The sequence below is a fragment of the Adiantum capillus-veneris genome, chromosome 26 (genome assembly GCF_014529385.1).
Source record: "Adiantum capillus-veneris isolate H3 chromosome 26, ASM1452938v2, whole genome shotgun sequence".
NCBI lineage: Eukaryota > Viridiplantae > Streptophyta > Polypodiopsida > Polypodiales > Pteridaceae > Adiantum > Adiantum capillus-veneris.
In genome coordinates, this window is record NC_140956.1 from 123831045 (window position 1) to 123852038 (window position 20994).

The 20994-nt window shown below is 37.3% G+C and overlaps 1 pseudogene; it reads left to right on the forward strand.

The window, feature by feature from the left end:
• Positions 1 to 19031: 19031 nt before the first annotated feature.
• LOC147424129 (uncharacterized) lies at positions 19032 to 19657 on the forward strand (annotated as a pseudogene).
• Positions 19658 to 20994: the final 1337 nt, after the last annotated feature.

Consider the following 20994-nt stretch of genomic DNA (forward strand, 5'->3'; position numbering starts at 1 on the left):
CAGCGGAGACGTCGTTGTCTGCGGAATGTGGGGGAGAAGCAGGGCGTCCCACGCACATGTAAGCCGCTTTTAGCCTCCTCCCAAAAATAGCTCGGATACCAGTGAAAGGGCGGTGGTAATGTGTGTGATAGTCTCCACCCAATCGTGCTATCTTATAGCCTCCCCCTAGCGTACACACTGTCCGACCGTGCTGGTGGCCTTGCCCATAGGACCCATGTCCTTACAATATATATATATATATATATATATATATATATATATATATATATATATATATATATATATATATATATATATATATATATATATATATATATATATATATATATATGTATGTATGTAGAAGATGACATCCAGCATGACACCACACAAAGGAATAAAAAGTGACATAAGCACTGAGACTAGCAAAATGAATAAAGTCTCTCTACCTTTCCGCGCACTCATCCCTTTATGTCTCAATCACACTTTGAGACGCACTTACTAGATACTGTTGTATGTTTCACGTAAGTGATGAATCGCCTATATAAGCGAGGCCTTGCAACTTCACAAGGGCATCCTTTACCACCACACCTGAGTTTTTTGTAATTTCCTGAGTATGAATATACTTCTACGTTGTGTAACTCTCATACTATCTCAGCGCTAATTGTTCATCGTCTTCAAACTTCTGTATGCTGTCTGCTGCATTTTTGTGCTTCCGCCTAAATTGGTATCAGAGCCAAAACTTGTTCTTGTTGTTAATTAATCGTGAGAGAAACTGAGAGAAATTCTGAGTGCTCGTGAGGACTCCCTACATCTTTGGTGAGAGAAAACTGCCTCTTTTTGCCGCCGTCGCTTAGGCTTTGTGTGCCTCCTAGACACAGGCTTTTCACAGGCGTGATAAGTCTCTCTATACCTCACTGTGTAGTGTTTTGGCATATCCGGAGTCCATTGACATTAGAAGGGCTTTCATTCTCTAAAGGCAACAATCAATTTCAACGATGGCAAGTCTCTCTATATCTCACTGTGTAGTGTTTTGGCATATCCGGAGTCCATTGACATTAGAAGGGCTTTCATTCTCTAAAGGCAACAATCAATTTCAACGATGGCAATGATCGTATCTTCTTTCAAGAAGCTCATTTCCAACAACATGGAAGTTGAAGAGCATAACCCCTCTGGCAAGTGGAGTCTGCCTAAAGTAACTACCAACTAGATTTACAAACATCAAAAGGTATTTACCCTATCTGCTCATACTTTGTTCCATGAAACTCATGGAAAATTGACTGTCAAAGATAGTGATGCGGACAATCATGTCATACATTTTTTCCAAGAACTTGAAGAGTTCCGAGCAAAGGCTCTTAGTAAAGGACATCAGGTTGTACATATTGGTTATATAGCTATTGGTATAGTTCCTTTGTTTAGATAAGGATTAAATGTATCTTGTATCAGTGCTCTCTTAGATACCCGACATAGGAACCTTCAAGATCAAACCATTAGTATAATTCAGGGTAGTCTATCTAATTGTCCTATATATATCAAGTGTTATCCTAACTTTCCTATTAGCCTAACAGAGTGATATTTTAGTGAGATAGTCTCTCTACTAGTTAAAACTAATGGCTTAGATTTGAAATATCAATCTAATCATTTACAAATAGCCTATAGAATTATAGTCAGGACTGTCAATACATGTCTCCCATCAGTCTCTAATTTTGGATATCTATGTAATGAGAAATCTAATGAGAAAGGCCAGAATATAGTGATGAAGGTTGATCCAACTTCCCAAGGATCTCTACCAGAGATCGTGCAGTGGTAGGAAGTGGAATTCCCATCTGAATGCAAATTAGATATTTCCAAAACTCTACTGAATGAAGCCCAACAACCCATGAAGATGTCAATTGAAAGATTGGGGCTCCTAGATCAGTATAAGTTGCTTGGTAAGTCTAAGTCTCGCAAAGACTTAGGACCACTTCTGCAAAGACCTCAGTATAAAGAACCTGTAAGTGCATCTGTTTCATCTAGCAGGCCACCTACTAGCAGTTGACGACATGCAAATGAAGTGATGCTTTGTCTACATCCTGAAACATATAAGGATACTGAAGGCCTTTACAGGTGCAAACTCTATAATTGACTTGTCGCTTCTGATTTCATGCAGAATGGAGTAATTGTTCTAACCAAAGAACAGGTAGTTGAAAAAGAGCTTAAATTCAGTGAACCCTATATTTTGCCTCCTGCTAATTCTCATCTGCAACCTCTTGAGTCTGCCTTCAATTGGCATACTAATGCATTAAAAGAAATTTCAGAGCTTCAATATGATATTCTTAGCAGGGTAGAAGCACTGGTTAAAGCCAGACAATCTAATACTCCATCAACCAGTCAGGTGAATCGACCTGCAGTGACACAGTTATTACCCTTGAGCTACAGTACCACATGTAACATCTCTATTATGCCTCGCATGTTTTTGGCCTTACAAGCCTCTTCCTTGACCAGCCATACCAACCTTCCTCTGTCTTCAGAATTGCCATTTACTGATGATGATCTCATTGACGCCTTCGATCCTTTTTTAAGGTGGGGGAGTCATGCACAAATCCTTTCCGAACCACATGACAGGTATGAGCATGATGAAATGTTATGCCAGTTACATAAACCTAAAGATCATTTGTGGCAAGGATTTATGGATGCTCACTGTATGCCCTATGAGGAACAATTAGTTGATGAGATAGACTTCAATCTAGCTAATGCTTTTCCAGAACCTAATTCCACTTCAGAATCAGAACCAGAAGTGATTGACGAAGAAGAAGAAGTGAGAAGACTAAACACTATTAAAATGGAAACATATGAAGACAAGGAAGAAGAACCTTCTACCTCTACTTCAGCATCTTCATCACTCAAAGGAGTCTCCAAGATTGGAGATATGACCAAAATCGACATAGATGGACTTAATCAAGAGCAGGTATGGAAAGTGTCCGAGTTCATTTATAATTTTGCACACTATGGAGTGCAATACAAGGATCTGACCCAACGCCAAGCCATCACAATGCTAACAGCAGGATTCCAAGGAATTTTGAGATATTGGTGGGATGACCTAAATGAAGAAAGCAAAGTATTCATTCTGCAAGGAGGAATTCCCGAAACCTTTGATAATGTTATTACTCTGTTTTTTGCTGCAATAGTAATGCAATTCTTAGGATCATAGCAAAAGATAAAGGACATGTATAGGGAAGCCTTTTTCTGTGGTAAGCTGTGTGATCTTGCAAAGATCAAAGCTTATCAACAACATATGACCCACCTGATGTATCAGTTCCGTGGAGGTTACTTTAAAGCAGAGTATAAACAATATTATGTAAACTCTTTTCCTCCCTCGTTTTCAAATTTAGTCAAAGAACGTATTAAGACATCTGGTTTACAGCTTGACAACCAAATCACATTAGCATAGATAAATTCTTTTATTGATGAAGTCACAGATCTTGAATGTGCTTGACTCAGAACGAAGAAAGAATTTAAGGATTTAATTCAAGTATTTGCAACAAAGAAACAAAGGTCAAAGACTTTGGATGTGCTACGGCGGAAAAGAAATGTTCGTGCAAAATAAAAAACCGTAGAAACAGATTTGGAAAGAAATATAAAGTAGCTCGCAGGACTAGGAAGCTGTCTAAACAAGAAAGAAAGATGGTTAGGTGCTACATCTGCCAAAAGGAAGGGCATATTTCTCCCGAATGCCCTAAGTGTAAAAAAAGGTTTGGAAATGCTCTATTCTAAGAAAAATGTGAGTATGAAGTTGTCTATTGTAACAGGTTTCAGAAGCATGATATTCCTATCAATGAATACATGGAATATGATTCAGACGAAGAAGAAACTTCTGACTCTACGACCACTGAATCAGTGACTGAAGTAGCTTCAGCCTTTTCCGATGACAACTCTTCTATGATGTTTAATATGGTCAGAAAACCATATGCATTTCCAAAGAAAGCAAATGTACAATCTGAATCTTCATCTTCTTCCCAAACTTCTAGTACAGATACAGAAGACTCAGAACCCTCTTGGATGAGAAAAAGAAGACCCTCTACATTAAATCTGTCTAAGAAAGAACAAAAGGATTATAAACCACTTCCAATGTTTAGCAACATGATAGAACATGCTAAAGCTTTAGCCAAAATAGAGGAATGGAGAAGAATGGTTCATCCTGGACTTAGACAGAAGTCTGCAACACCTATAACTCTTGCCGGTCGACAACCTGAGTCTATTCCATTTTGGACTCCTGGGACTTCTCAACAACCAAGTAAGTCAACAACAAGAAAGCAGGACATATATTGTGCTGAGGAACACCTAGAAAAAGCAATCAAAGCTTTGTTCTCAACATTGGATCAGGTTAATAATAGAATTGAGCAACTGCACAAACAAGTGCTCAATACTCAGTCACAATTAGCGACTATTGAAGCTAAAGTAGATCAATGCCTAGGGGAAAGCACAAAAATGTAGCAGACAACATACAGAAGTTTGAAGACAATGAGCAGTTAGCGCTGAGATAGTATGAGAGTTACAGAAAGCAGAAGTATATTGATACTCAAGAAATTACAAAAGACTCAGGTATGGTGGTAAAGGACGCCCTTGTGAAGTTGTAAGGCCTCGCTTATATAGGCGATTCAACACTTGCGTGAAAGATACAACAACATCTAATAAGTGCATCTCAAAGTGTGATTGAGACATAAAGGGGTGAGTACGTGGAAAGGTAGAAAGACTTTATGCATTTTGCTAGTCTCAGTGCTTATGTCACTTTTTATTCCTTTGTGTGGTGTCATGCTGGATGTCATCTTTAAGTACTTTTTCATCCCCTTTGACTCTTGAAAAAAGGTCGGCAATATTATTTTTGATTTCTGGGACATATTCATAAGTGATGTCAAAATGGATCAACTTATAATCCCAGTGATAGATCCTGGCATTTCCTACTTTTCTTGCATTTTTCTCTTTGAGAAATTTATTTAAGTGCTTTAAGTCACTTATGAGGATGAAACCATGGCCAATGGAAAACAACCAAAAAGCTAAGACAATATTCACGCTAGCAAGTAGTTCCTTCTGTATAGAGTGATACCTCGTTTTTGTATCACTGAATCTGCCCGATGCCCATCGACAAATGATAGGATCTTCATTTTGGATTTCACAAAGTATCCCTCCCCAAGCTTCTTCAGAAGCATCTGAATAAACAACCAGAGGTTTATCTGTAGGGATCTCTGGTGGGGGCAGATTTAAACAAACTTGCTTGATTGTCCAGACTGGAAGGGTTAGCTTGTTATGCCAGAAAAAAGTCCTTCTTCTATCCAACTCTTTAAAAATTAATAAATCTTTTGCAAGTTGAGGGTATTGAGGGGCAATCCACTGTAAACAACCCACAAAAGATTGTAATTATTTTCGAGTGGACAATTGATCAGGAAATTGAGTAATCTTCTACAATACATGCTCTTGCATCTTAATTTGGCTCGCAAAAATTTCAACTCCTAAAAAGGACACTTTTGCTTGGCAGATTTTCATTTTCTTCAGGCTAAGCACCAATCCTATATTTTTTAATTTAGCAATGAAATCTGTCAAATGCTGGACATGACTTTTAACATCTTTTGAGTAGATCAATATGTCATCAATATAAAGCAACACAAATTTCCTGCAGTCTGCAAAGATGCGTTCAATCCTTTCCTAACATACAGAAGGTGTTGGCTTCAGTCCCATTGGTAAGACATTCCATCCCTTGGGGAACTACAAAGCTTGTTTTTGCCCTATCTTTTGGTCGAATCTTAAACTGCTAGAAACCACTTTTTAAACAAAACTTAGAAAACACTTGGCAATCCTTGATTCTATGCAACAAATCATCTTTCAGAGGTAGGGGGAACCTTTTGTGTTCTAGCCAATCATTGATAGGTTTGTAATTGATCACAAGCCTCCTTTTACCTCTTTTCTGCTCTGAATGATTGTTGACATAAAAATCTTGGTAGGCATATGGATTGTTTGATGGGGTGAGATCAATCCATCTTGCAGCATTTGATCTACTTCTATTTTGCATAAATGTGAATCTTCTAAAGACATGCCAGGATGAGTGGCTTTAAAACCTTTGGGTTCTGGCTCTCCTGGTAGTGAAATCCAGTATTCTTCACGATCCCAAAAAGCTAGTGGATTGTCACTGGTTTGCTTAGTTAATTGGTCTTCACATTTCTGCAACTCTGTACTCCATTTTTTTTTATCTTGCTCAAACCAGTTAAGGTACTGAAGGTCTTTGGCTGGATTGGGTAACTTTGGCATAACTCCCCCCACAAGAAAAGATCCACGCTGTTTGGTTGGAATAGTATAGGGAAGAGAGTGTAAAGTAAAGGAGATAGCACCTGTTGGTTGAATAGCCCAGGGAGTGAGGTTGGAAATTATATCAGCCCCAATAGACATGTCAGTATTGGGAAGTGGATGTAGATATAGTGTAACCTGAGCTTTGAGGTTGGCTAGGGCTATTTTGCAATGGACAATCTGATTAATTTGTCCCCGAGAGGGGGAGGTCAAATACCTCATGTGAAGGATGAGTGCACATCTGCATCAATTAGTTAAGGAAGAAAAAAAGTTGATAATGAAAGTGGAAAAGGGAAGGCAAGATATCAACTTGAGTTCTAGCCAATAGCATTCCTCCAAGCTTGAGTTAACCCACACCTCACCTCACTTTGAAAATAGTAACCATGCTTCTTCCCTCTCATGCTGAAAATTATGATTTCCTTTGTGTGTGTATATGGGCTGCACTAAATCATCATCTACAGCAAGAAGAATTGAAGCAAAGCAAGAGGATTAGAGTAAGGGCTTTAGATCTCTGATTTTAAAGGATCTCTAATCCAAGTTTATGTGTATATTGGATTAGTGGAAATTATGCATGTAATTAAGCCTAAAAGTAGGTAATTTTAGGTGGAAAGTGATGATTTATATACATTAGATTGAGGGATGATCAAATCTATGATTGATTAGGCTTTTGATTCTCAGCCTATAAGTAACTAATCATCTCTACAAATCTGTAATTAATCAAATTTTAATTAAAAAGACAAAGATTGGTAAATCTAGCCTATGTATAACAAAGGAGCCTATCTTTTTAAATGGCATTAGGTCCTATCCTATTTATTGCAAGTTTTCAACAACATTTAGACCAAAACCATATCGGGGATTTGGCTGAAATTAAGTAGACTAATTATGAGACCTAAATCAATGTCAAAAATAGTCTATTTTGGCAAAAATCAAATATTTTGGATAAATTAGCTCTCCTCCTATTTATCATAGGTCTATCCAAGTATTTTGAACATAACCCTATGAGGAATTTTCGAAAATTTTAATTTATTAATTATTAGGTCTAAAATAGACTTAAATTAGCACTATTTTAGGGTTTAAAAATACTTTTTATTAGAATTATGCCTCAAGGTATTTATTTCAGCTCCATTATACTGAGATAAAGCTAGGATAAACACCCCTTGATTTATTGAATCTTAGATTTTTTATTATGTTTTATTCAAATATCATTTTTAAAAGGAAAAAAAGAATTTAATTTTTTCTACACTTGGAAAAATTACCATAGGTTATTTATAATATGAAAAGGCTCCAATAAATAGGGTCTAGCTTTTAGAGATCATTTGGTAATTAAAAACTGTAAAAGGGTCACTTCTTGACACTATTTTAAGGGTTATAATTAGTAAAATATTTAATTTAGGATTTCCTATTTATCTCAGATTCTTACATATATTTAGAGCTTGGGATAATTATTGTGTAAATTATTGAGCTTTAGAAAAATTACTATGATTTATTTCATAGTTAGTTTAATTTGGAAAATTAGTAATTTATTTTTTCTTAAACTAAGGAAATTATCAACGGTTAACTAGGCTGAAATTGGCCTTAGAAAATTATGACAAATTAAATTGAAGACATTTGATTGGCAAAACCTAAATTTTAATGAAAAATTATCACTAATTCTCGAAGGGAAAATTAGAGGTTATGATCCAAACATTATAAGCCTTTGGGAATCCAATAATTACACTCAAATTCATTGGAAAAAAAACCTAACCCACTTTTTAGGTCAAAAATTCTTGGAAAATTGATTTTCCAAGCCAAATAAAAAATTAAAAATTACAAAGTAATAAAGGGAAAAGATGGATCTATTCGCATCCAAGCCCTAAAGGAATATTAAATATTTTTAAAAGTTAAATACTTATCTCAAGTAAGGATAAAGTCTGCAAATAGCGGACAAATTATCTTGGTAGGCAAATTCGAAAGAATTCCAATCTTTAAGTGAAAGTTGATGCATGAGGACATCACCAATAATCAAGCTAAGCAATAAAATTGGATTCTCTTATTTTTTAAAGCATCTAGTAAGATGGCTCCCAAGTGAGCTCGAGTAAGCCAAAATTCCGACGAGGCCGGAATGAGCAGCGACGAGCATGAGCGACTGTAAGTAGAAGAAAAGGGAAAAACACCAGCAGAAGAACAACAAGGCGATGAGAACCAGACGCAAACGGTTGCTCGAGCAACCCAAGAGGTGGATCCTTACTCAAGTAACTTAAGTGCTTAAATCATCATTGTACATACGCAAGACCCAAAAAAATCTTAGGAAACCCGAATGAAAAACGGACCGAGAATAAGACCTTGGCAATAGTCAAGTGGAAACAATGACATATGTATTCATAATTATTTCAAAACAATGTATCCCATACAGATTGCCACTTAAGTTTGTATGGCAAGAACTATGGTTCTCGTTGGAAAAATTACTTATTTATACCTATGGCTCGTCCAGACAGGCGGCAGTAAAGGTGGAAGACCTCAAGGTAAGAAGAGTGAATAACCCTAGACTGGACAGACAGCCTAGGTCATGAGATTAGAAGCGTTTTTATGAAGAATGGTATTGTGTATATATTGAGCAAACAACCTGTATGCTGATGGCAAATAAAGGTTCTTCTTTATAAAGGATCACTTTAAGTCTTTAAAGACTAGTTTTGGTTTATGGCAAATTGTTAAAAAAAATTGTGAATATGTTGAAATTACTGGGTGGTGAGTCATATGCCGAGTGGTGAGCCCGATGCCGGTGGTTAATAGCCCAAAGTCGGTGCGGAGCCGATGCTGGGTGGTTAGCCCAATGCCGAGTGGTTAACCCGATTGCCCGTACCACAAAAGGGTCGGGTAGTACCATAGAAGGGTCGGGTAGATGAGCTATCTGTTTTTCCTAGGTACGAAGACAGATGGTGCAAAGTTGAACCACCCTAGATAATATGTATATGTATGTATATATATATATACATATAAGTATATCTATATGTATATATATATATATATATATATACACACACATATACATGTGTATATATATACACACATATACATGTGTATATATATCTACACACACACACACACACACACACACACACACACACACACACACACACACACACACACACATATATATATATACACACACACACACACACACACACACACACATATATCAATGTGTGTGTGTGTGTGTGTGTGTAATATATATATATATATATATATATATGTGTGTGTGTGTGTGTGTGTGTGTGTATGTATGTATGTATATATATATATGTATGTGTGTATATATATATATATATATATATATATATATATATATATATATATATATATATATATATGTATATATATATATATGGCCTTACAACTCTAATGGCCAAACAACATATTGGGTCTTTTTGGCCTTCTGCTACTCCGGTTAATACCAGACTTGGTGAGACTATAGTCCTCTGCCTATCTAGCTCAGTCATGCACTAAGTTTAAAAATTGCACTTTCTATCAAGAGTCGGGATCACTTTCAGTGTTTGATCAAACCCAAAATTGCCCACTTGACTAAGCAAATGATGTCCATTTCTTCATTAGACCTAGCATAGCAATCAACTCAACTAGGAGCACAAGATGGTAAACTCAGATTTTCTAGATCCAAGATTTGGCTAATACGCTTATTGGCACTTTTGAGCCTTTTGATAGTGCAAATACTGCAATACTTGGTCCACTTGTTGCCCTTAGCTTCCTTAACACAAAGATAGCTCAAGTTTTGAATTTGGATACTTCTAGCATGAGATACAGCCCAATTGGCCAAAATACGTATTGGCACTTTTCAGCCTTCTGGTGGTCCAATTATTTCAAGACCTGGTATGCTTGTAGTGCTCAATTAATTTATCTCTGTAATGCCTTTAGATTGAAATTTGGAATTTCCTATGATAGGTTAAGCTCATGTATAGTGTCTACACAATCACTAGATTGGATATTTGCTTAAGCAAACAACAAACTCTGATTAGACCTAGGACAAGCATAGAGCACAGGGTGATCACTTCAAATCTGTCAAATCCTCTCCTTGGCCAATATGCGTATTGGCTCTTCTTGACCTTCTACTGCTCCAAATGATGCAATCTCTAGTGTGCTTAATGTCCTCAATTAACCTAGCTCAATGATGGCTTAAGTTTACAATTTGGGTTTTGTTGATGATGTCAGGGTCACTTTTAGTGTCTGAAATGCACTGTATTGGCTATTTGCCCAAGCAAATGAAGACCAATTCTTGATTAGACCTAGGGAAGTACTCACAATGACAAGAGCTACAAGATGGTAAAGTTGGATTTTGCAGATCTGAAAGTTGGCCAATACGCGTATTGGGTCTTTTCAGCCTTCCCAGCACTTTTTTCCAAATCCACTTTGATAATCTTGTTCCTCTAGGCTAAAGAAACTCCCACATGGTCCCAAACCCAATTTTGGATGCTTAGTTTACCTTATATGGCCCAAAATTATCCAAATTTTGGCAGCGTAACAGCCCTTTTTAGCAATATGGGGTAAACCTGAGGTAAGACCTGTCACACTGAAGCAAGAATATGACCTGTAGATGATATATCAATGCAAGCAAAACACTAAAGATCAATAAAATACCACAAACCTGATCATAAAGCTCTTGGATGTGATATGGTCAAAGGGACCTAAAGCAAATCGCGACGGTTGCATACCGCACCTGATACCTACCTTACCCTAGTCCAGAAAACAAAAGTAAAAACATGAAAATATAGGATAAGATCTATCCTAGCTAATCCTAAAATATGAAGGAAAAATGCTAATCCTAGACCTCTCTGCATCCACTGGCACTCGATCTCCGAAACCTAATGCACAATGCCCACAAAAACACTCCAATGCTCACGCCTAATGCTCACCTACAAAGACTCTCTCCCTAAGGCAAAACATAAGCCTTATCCTAAGAGTAAACTCTCTAGAAGCATAAAGATAACAATGAGTCCGCTGTCCAACGTCTCTCATCTCCGTGGTCAACACCCTACGTCGACTACTCCTCGGCAGCGGTGCCAAAAGATGCTCTCACCCGACACACAAGACATAAGTCCAAGTCATCACTCAACACTAGATAACCCACAAGAGTGACATATCTAGTAAAAATGAGACAAGAAATTGTCAAGAGCTCAGAATGGAACTCCAACAATCATCTACACGATGCCAAGACAACCGTACTATGAAGCAAGCATCAACGTCACACATGTAGTATCGTGGATGTCAGTAAGACCATCAATAAATGATAAGTCAATACCAAGGGAGAATGACCCAAAGGGTGGGCGGTCGGAGGCCCTGGTGGGTTGTGAAGCCACAACGCCACATATCTAAGAGTACTAATGAACTCAATGCATGCTCAAACAGTGTTCATTAAAGCAGCCCTTCAAACATTCTTTTCCAGACATTGGAATATAGTTTAACCACATAGCAACACCTTTAAATAGAACAGTTGATGATTTCATATAATTCATTCCAGTTAACAAGTCTGTCAAATTTGTCAAGAATATCTAACTCTCAACTCATGCTACCCACCCGAGTGAGACTCTCGCTCTGGCTAACCACCAAGAGGAGGTACCAAGGGACGTAAGAAAGCGTCAGCTTGGTAGGGTTCCATTTTTCACCATCTGTCTTCATACCCAGGAAAAACAGATAGCTCACCACCCACGGTCTAGCCGACCCATCTGTGGTACGTGCAATCGGGCTAACCACCCGGCATTGGGCTAACCACCCAGCATCAGACTAACCACATGGCATTGAGCTAACCACCCGGCATCGGCTACCCGTTGCCATAGGGCTAACCGACCCGTACTTTAAAACAATGAGTAGTTTCAAACAATATCAATTTGTCATAAACCAAGAACAAATTCTTCCAAAGTGAAAATGATCAATCATCCTTTATAAACAAGATATTCAGTCCACCACCAATATTAACTATGAGTTATTTCATAAAATCCTATATTAAAAGCAAAGGCTAACCGCCTTTCAACACTCATAATATAATTCTAAACGTAGACTGTCCATTCCGCATGGGGTTAACCACCCGAGCTTCCATTAAAGTTTTCCGACTTCACTGTCGTCTGCGTGGACAGAAATGAGTGATTTTCCCAACCATTTCTCTTGCCATACAACCTAACTGGCAATCAATTGAATACATTCTTTTGAAAATAGAGGTGAAAACACATGCCATAGTTTCCTTTTGACTATGTCAAGTCCTTTCTCAGTCCGTTTTTCATTAAGGAATCTTAAGGCGTAATCTAGGTCTTATGTTATACAATGCTAACTTTCACTTAAAGATTTATTTAAGGACCCACCTTTGGGGTTTGCTTGGGCAACCGTCCATTCGCGCACTACCTCAATAGGCTCCTCCACGGCCGGTGCCTTTCCTTTTTCTTCTCTCGATATCCGTTCGTGCTCACGACTAGTTCTCGCTTCGTCGAATGCTTGAGTTACGTGAGCTCTTTTTGGTACTATCTTACCAAATACTTTAAAGAAAAGAGAAATACTTTAATTCTTACTTGCAAAATTTAATTTCATGGTAATGCCGTGAGGCTACAATTTTACCACTTAATTGCCAGATTTCTCTGAAAATCTCCTTTTAGTTGTTTTCTTGATTCCCAAGAAATCATAATTTATGCTTTTCTAAATCTATTTTTCCCTTGCGGAAATAGTGATAATATTATACTAGAAAATAGGTTTTTCATAAAATTAGGCCTCAACAATTAAAGCCCTATTTATCTAAGGTAAATCCTACCTCAATAAACCTCTCTGCTTTTGTGAGGTCGAGGAAAAATCATCTTTTAATTTCCCCCTTCAATTTAAGGAAAATTTTACCCTAAATTAATCATAAAACTTAATTTAATGTTCAATAATTTAGAAGATAATTATCCTAGGCTTAACACTAGGTTGGTAACCTAACAGGACATAAAAGTGTCCTTTCAAGGTTTTGAAAAAAACCTCCAAAACCATAGTAGATCCACTCATTTTGTAAAATCCTTTCATGAGGTTATAGTTCAAGGCCTACTACACATGGAAAAAATAAGAAACTTGTAAAATTTCTCATCTTTTGGTCACACCAAGCCTCCAAAGTTGATGGACCAGTACATTTTCATCAAAAAAGTCATTTCTTACATTTTGTTGCATAAAAATAAGATTAGGGATTTTTGTAGGACTTGAGATAAATTCCCTAGTTAACTTCAATGGGTTGGTGATCAGAACATATGATTGCTTCTCACTCACTATTTTTTGTTTTGCCAAAAGAAATAGGTACAAAAAAGTTGAATTTTTACCATTCTGTAAACCTATCATCAAAGTTTCTATAGCCACGCTCAATACAAATAATATATGCATGTTTTCTTAGTTCCCTATTGTCCTTTAGGTTCATAAGGATCCATGGAGCATGTCAAAAGAATAATACATCTCTTACCAAGGGGAATCTTGGGGACAAAGATGAAGTGCTAAATACAGCAAACATGAAAAAATTGGGTTCAACATTATGAGTTGTAGAATCCCATAGAAACTATTCAATATCTAGCCAAATTTGATCCTTATGACTAGATATGGTTACTACCTACAAAATGCATGTAGTTGTCACAAGAAACTAACAATATTGAAAAAGCTGTACTTGATATACTAGAATGTTTCGTTTTCTTCTATAATTGAAAAAATCAACCATTGTTGTCTACTATGAAAAATAGGGTATTAGGTGCCCCAAAACTCAAGGAATATTAGCTTTATGTTACAATATGCGACATAGAAAATCAAAACTGCATTTGGATATCATGAAAGCCACCAAAAAAATCATAGAAGAGCTAAAATTGGCTAAAAAATAGGATTTGACAATTTTTATAATTTGGTCATAACTTACAACTTTAACATTTATTTCTCCCTAGAATCATCAGGACATGTTGAGGACTACTAAAGATAGTTCTCTAGCATTATAGACCTCACAAACATGAATTCTAGAGTGGTATAGTTGCAAAAAGTTGAAAAAAACAAAAAACAGGACCTGTTTTTTCACACAGTTTAGGTTGTGAAATGTTGTGCAAGGACAAGGTTAAAGATGGAATTGATATTCCAAAAAAATGTCGAGTTTTTTTTCAGCTCATGAGACAACTTTCTAGACAGATAGCACCTCAAAATCCATTTTAAAACTCTTGACATAATTCAAGGAAAATGGCCACTTAACAGGACATAAAAGTGTCCCAGGACCTAAAAGTGTCCCATTACCAACCTAGTGTTAAAACTCAACCCTTAGGCTAAGGTAAATAGGGAAGATCTACATTCCATATCTTGCTAATTAATTCCTTCAAAATAATGCTAAAACGTGACCTTTTTAAGGTAAATGAATATCAGTTCAATTCCAATAAGGAAACCCTATTTTTTTTAGGGTAGATATAACCCTAAATAACCTATAGCAATTTTATCAAGCTAAGGAAAAATAGAACTTTTCAATAAATCTCCTATAGTAAGAGCACATTCCAATGAAGCTTCTGAGTTCATGAATATTCTTTGGTTGAGGCCATTCTTCTATTATCTTCAACTTGTTGGGTTCCATGCGGATACCCTCTTTGGAGATAATATGGTTATTTCAGGAAATGCGGAACAGGAGCACATACGAAGCAAATACATAGTATCTAGAGAAGAATAGGCTTAAAGAGGAATGCTATGGGAATAAGATGGAGTTACAAAGCAATCAAATGGAAGAAAGTGAAGTAAGTGAGAGTAATTACGAGAATGGATGCGGGAACCCACAAAGCTGCGGGAACCATTTTTAAAGCTAAATGCCTTACTCGCCCGTTGTAATTTATAAATTAGGTATTTTTATGATGATAATGGGGCTATGGGCTTCCAATTTGTAAGATAATTGAACCCAAAACCTAGTGGGATTTGAACCCACAACCCATTTTTGAACCTTAGTATAAAAGCCAAAGCCTAATTTTTAAAGGGGGGATTATTATTATAAGAGACAAGTGAAACGTGCAGAAGCTTGGCCTCTTCTTGAAGGTGATTTCTCTAGCTCATGGACGCTCCATGTAATCGACATTGCCGTTCTAATCAATGCAATGGATTCGTGAGGTGTTTCTCTCCCTATTGATGCTAATTTCTTTTGATTTGAGCTCTCTTGCTTTTCTTGATTAGTTCTTGATTAGAGTGTATTAATCTTGAAGTTTAGGGATTAATTCATTTGTTTTGTGCTCAATGTTGATGAGAAAGTAGTTGTTAAGTGTTTGCTAAGCTTTTGTGATGCTTAATGATTGATTTTCTCAATTAAACAAAGGGGATTAATTCCTTAATTAGCTTAATTGTGGCACATTAAGAGTTAAGTGTTGAAGCTTGGTGTTGCAATAGTGTTCCCTCGTGTCTATGGATGGATTCTTAGAGTCTGATTCATTGATATGAATGTGTATGCATCAATGCCTAATCTTGATTAGAGCTTCATTAAGCAAGATTAGTGATTAGTTAGTGTGCATGACCTTATCTTGAAGAAGCTTGATAGTTTAGCATGTTTAGCATTAGATTCCATAGAGTTTGACACACTCTATGTATGCCTCCATGCCCTAATCGGGTTCCTCCCCTGCATTTGATACATTTTGTGTTAGTGCAAGCTATGCTCCCTTCGTCCGATCGCGACGAGCTGCAAACATTGGAGCCACTGGTGGGGAAGAGTGTCCTAGATTAGAGAGAGTATGCCGGCTTGTCACGGTAGTCATAATCACCATTACATTCATATAGTTTAGATGAAAGATAGAAGCGGGGCTTCTAGGCTTTCGAGGTAGCCAGGGAGTGGGACTCTCTGAGGACGTCATAGGATAGTTAGTGTCATTCGATAACAAATGCATATCATTTAGAAATTGGGACCTTGTGAGCTCTTTGGAGCATTTCATTTCCGTCATTTTGTTTCCGTTATTTCATGGCTTTGATCCATCATTTACACACGAGTTTTGTTTGTAGATATAGCTTCAAGTTCAGTCATTAGGAGTCGGGTAAGTAGAAACAAAAACAAACCCAACAGTGCTTCATGACCATATTTTGCATTCTTGACCATAGAATGTTGTTAAAAAAGCCAAAATTGACCGTCTTATTGGATTTTTGAGTTTTCATATATGGTTTTTTGGCATGAGTAGGTGCATGACATCAAGGTGAACGCATTAGGACCATCAAAAGTGAAATTTGGGAAATCTAAGTGCATCAAAAGGCCAAAACTGACACTTGTTGTCCTGTCTACAAAAAAGTCTAGAAATACACTAAAACTTGATGTAGTCAGAATTTAGAGGTCTAAATTGGAAAATAATAACATTGGTTTAACCTACAAGGTGAGGGGGAGCCATTCATGCAAAAAAAAGTATACTGCTCAGAAGGAGAGATAGGATTGTGCGATCTTTTCCATGCTTCTAAGTGCATACTTTTGACATCATGAGCTCATCTAACACATCAAAACCAACAGCTTTTACAAAGGAAGTCATCATGAAATGCTAATAGACATCATAGATAGGCCAAATTAGCTCTGAAAGTGCATGTTTTTGTCGTATTTTGGCTAAATTTTGAGTTTTTGACCATATTTTACAAAAAGACATCAGGGGCAGGTTAATTAGCATATGCACATCAGGTTTATGCAAAGACAGTATACTACTATGAAGTAGAGATAAAATGGTGTGATATTTTCTATGCATCATAAGGGGGGTAACTGAAGTCATACACCTGCTAAATACAGCCTAAAGAGCAACTTTTACAAAGGAAGTTTGCTTGATTTTCTTGAAATCATCATATTTTGGCCAAATAGTGTAAAAAGTAGCCTAATTTGGTAGTATTTTGGCTAAATGTAGAGTTTCTGACCAAATTTTTCAAAAAGGGTTGGGATTCATACTTAACACATGTTGATGAAGAGGTTTGTGGAATCACTATCGTGCGATCGTATGTGCTCTTCTAAGTGCCCCAAACTGACATCATAGCCTTCATCCTTGTGGAACAACTTTAACAAAGAGGTCAAGTTCACCAGAGCAAAAAATACCCCTTGATTGCTCAAAACAAGCATTTCCCAGCTGAAAACAGTGCAATTTTGTCATTTTTTGGCAAAAGCAGCAAAACATTGCATAGCTTGGGACATAGAATACAAGTAGATTGGGTAGATCATACTGGACCATAAGTTTGATGAACAAAACCTTGTTTTGTCTTGTATGTGACCATAAAGCAAGAAAAGTGCTAAAATTGTCATTTGCTCATTTCTTGATCCTTTTACATGTTTGGATTTGATGTTTGATGATCACAAGTACTTGCCTACTCATATGCATCACTTTGCATCACTTGCACATGATTTTGAGTGGTGAAGCACATACTAATTGGCAAAGACAATTGTTCGAAACGACTACTACAGATAGAAAACCTTAATTTAGACACGATTCAAAACCTCAATTTTGGATAAAAACATGGTCAGAGTGCTTAGAAAAGTGCCCTCTACAACCTGGTGATTTCAGATTTTGAAGTGTTAAGGGGAGATAAAATCGTCCGATTTTATCTCTTCTTCACAACACCTATTTTTTGTGTGCCAGGCATGTAGGCTGCATCCAGAATAGTCTACTCACCAAACCATTTTGAAAATTGAGCTCTGAAAACTATTCTTTTGCTTGATCTATTCTAGCAGGCTTCTGAATTTTGTAAACTGCATCTTTCATCAGGTTTTAGACCGCACATTATAAAAAAAATCTCAGCCATAAGCTCATCTCAATGTGATTAACTGGACAGACATGTCAAAACATACTGCTATGTGGTAGAGATAAAATCGGCCGAATTTATCAATTCTTCATAGTGGGGGTAGGAGCATGCATGGATGGATAGAGGGTACCTTGGACATCAGGTAGGTGAAATCAGATCTCAATTTGACCTAAAGATGACCTAAAGATGACCCTTGTATGATCAATCTAGTGATTCAGAGCCTCTGATGTAACTGAGAGCTAAATTGGCCATTTCATGTACAAATAATGCTTCCAATGCTTGAAGAATGTGTTGGCTAGACTCAACAGAGCAGGGAGAACATACCTGAGCAACCATATGATATCACTATGAAGAGAAGATAAAATTCGACGATTTTGTCTCTCTAACCGAGTGGGGGTCTGTGACAAAGTAACGGGGGAGTATACAAGCCCACTGATGAAATTTCAACTCAAATGGACCTTGGAATCACCTCCAAAAGCCAAGTCTAGCCAAATCTAGTCTGATAGAGTATTCTTCTATTAGCTTGATCAACTTCTGGACTACACCTAGACTAAAGGAAAGGGAAAAGAGAAGAGGCTTTGAAAAGAAAAAAAAGTTTCTGGAGCCTTATTTTCGATCATTGGTGCCATATTTGGGAAGTGTAAGTTTTGCATTATTGTTACGAATGGGACAACACCCATGGTCTAAATTTTGGTCCCGGAACGATTTTCGCATAATGACCTCACTATGGGAAATTGACAAAAAATCTGGCAATTTTGCCCGAAAAAGTGTGCTACTTTTTTGTGTAGTAGTGATCTACTACCTTCAAAATGAGTTCTAGAAAAGTTTGGGTAAGGTCAAATAATCTTGAAAATTTCCCAGAAATATTGACCAAAATGGCCTCAAAACAGCCCAAATTAGGAAGCGGCAAAACAGGTCATTGACAAAAGAAAGAAGTGCTAGAAGCAGAATCTCAACACAAGAAAATGATGCTTTAGGAAGCCCAGCAAAGCATAGGTATGGCCACCACAACGTCTAACCATTCAGGATACCATAGCTTTGAGTTGGCCTATAATGTCAAAATCACATTCGCATGAGAAAACATTTATGGCGCTAAGATCTACAAGGATTGTATGAATCGTTATGTGGTCAAGATCGAAGGTCAAAACTCTCGTTTTGATCCAGCATTATGGGTGAACTACCAAGGAGATAGCCACATGGGTAGAGACGGAGTGACATATCTATTCATAGATAACCCTGATGTAGTAGATGTGTTGGGCCAAATAGTACCGACGAAAGTGTACTATGTAAATGAAGGACCACCGAGGTCAGTCCACAAGATGATCAATTTGGTAGTAACTATAGAAGAGTCCTCATAGATGATGACAATAGAGCTTTGTACAAGAGGAATGACCCAGGGAGTGACACAAAAAGAACCCATTAAAGCACAACCTGACCGATGAAAAAGTGCTTTATGTCTTCTTCAATAGGATTGAGAACTTTTCTAGATCCGTAATCTTCAAGGATACGTTTGGCCAAGAGTGGGATCTCTTTTCTAGTTGGAGACTTCAAACACCTAGGAAGGTATTTTAACCGAGGAGGTGAGGCTAGCACTTCAAAAGAAACTATTCGTTTGCCACGATAAAAAACTGCATCATTAGGTGGTCCTAGGACTTGTCAAAAGAAACGGCTAGACACAATATCTCCAAATGAATCAAGACAAATTGGTTCAGGAAACATGCATGCCACGAGTGGTCATTCGGCCAATAAAGGGGTAACATCACCACTTCATTCACCATCACTTCACATGCCATTAGGAGCAACAAATACAGAACAAGTTGTGTCCGTTCGAGACGTAACTAGTGCTCAAACTAATGCCAAGGAGCAGGATATAGGAGAACAAAGCAATGTACCTAGTGAGAGCACTAAGGTCAACATAAATAGTTGGAAGGCGCGAAGGGCTAGAAGAGCTGCAAGCAAAAAGAGACAAAATGAAAAGGAACAATCAGCTAAAGAAGAGCAAAAGAAATCCGTAGTACCCTTGAACAAAGAAGGGGAATATTATGAGGGAACTGATGGAAACATGACCCTTCCAGTAGAATACGCAGGGCATAGCAATTTAGCTATCCTATATTGTGGAGCAGGAGTCGCAGTTACCACAAAAAAGATGTGGGAGACTTGGGGAAGACCAGCTTTAAAGCAAACATGAAGTTGGAAAAATAATATGCATAACCAATACAGAACCCCAAATAATATAAGGATTTTTTATATTATTTTTAGGATAAATAAATAAATAAGCATAATTTTGGAATTATGCATGTGAGAGTAGTCCCATAAGAGAGTAGTATAACATGAGCACATAATATAAAAACATAAAATTTATCTCATTAAAAATGAAAAATCAATTAAATCTTACTTACCACGCAAGTATTTTGTTATGTATGGAAAATATTCTCAATATTTTCCATGGCATGCTAGCCTTTCTTCAAGCTTTGGGTAGGATTCAAGGTATGAAAATTTTTAAGTGTGGGAGAGTGCCTATTTATAGGAAATTTGGGCTCTTGTGATTGGACTGCCAACTAGGACTGTGACAGGGCAAGTGGACCTTATGTGGCAAGCTGACTGAGCAGGAAGGGGGTGAAGTGGCAGGCATCCACCTAGTCACAAAAATGCGGGACAAACACAAATATGGGTTCCAAAGAAGGTCAAACAGAGGACTCTACAAGCAGATACACCACCAGAAGTGTCAAGACAACAATGCATGGAACAATCACAACCACAAGTCAAGACTAATAGGAGCAATAACCCTACAGGTACAATTACCCATTCTTGGTTACCACATATTCGACAGAGATGCGTACCAAAGAAGATTTTGCAAGCACAAAAATACTACATAGGTGCTACTCACATTGGCTTCCATAGAGGCATGCACGAAGTGATGTTCTAGACCACTAGTTAAAACAAACCTCAAAGAAGATATGG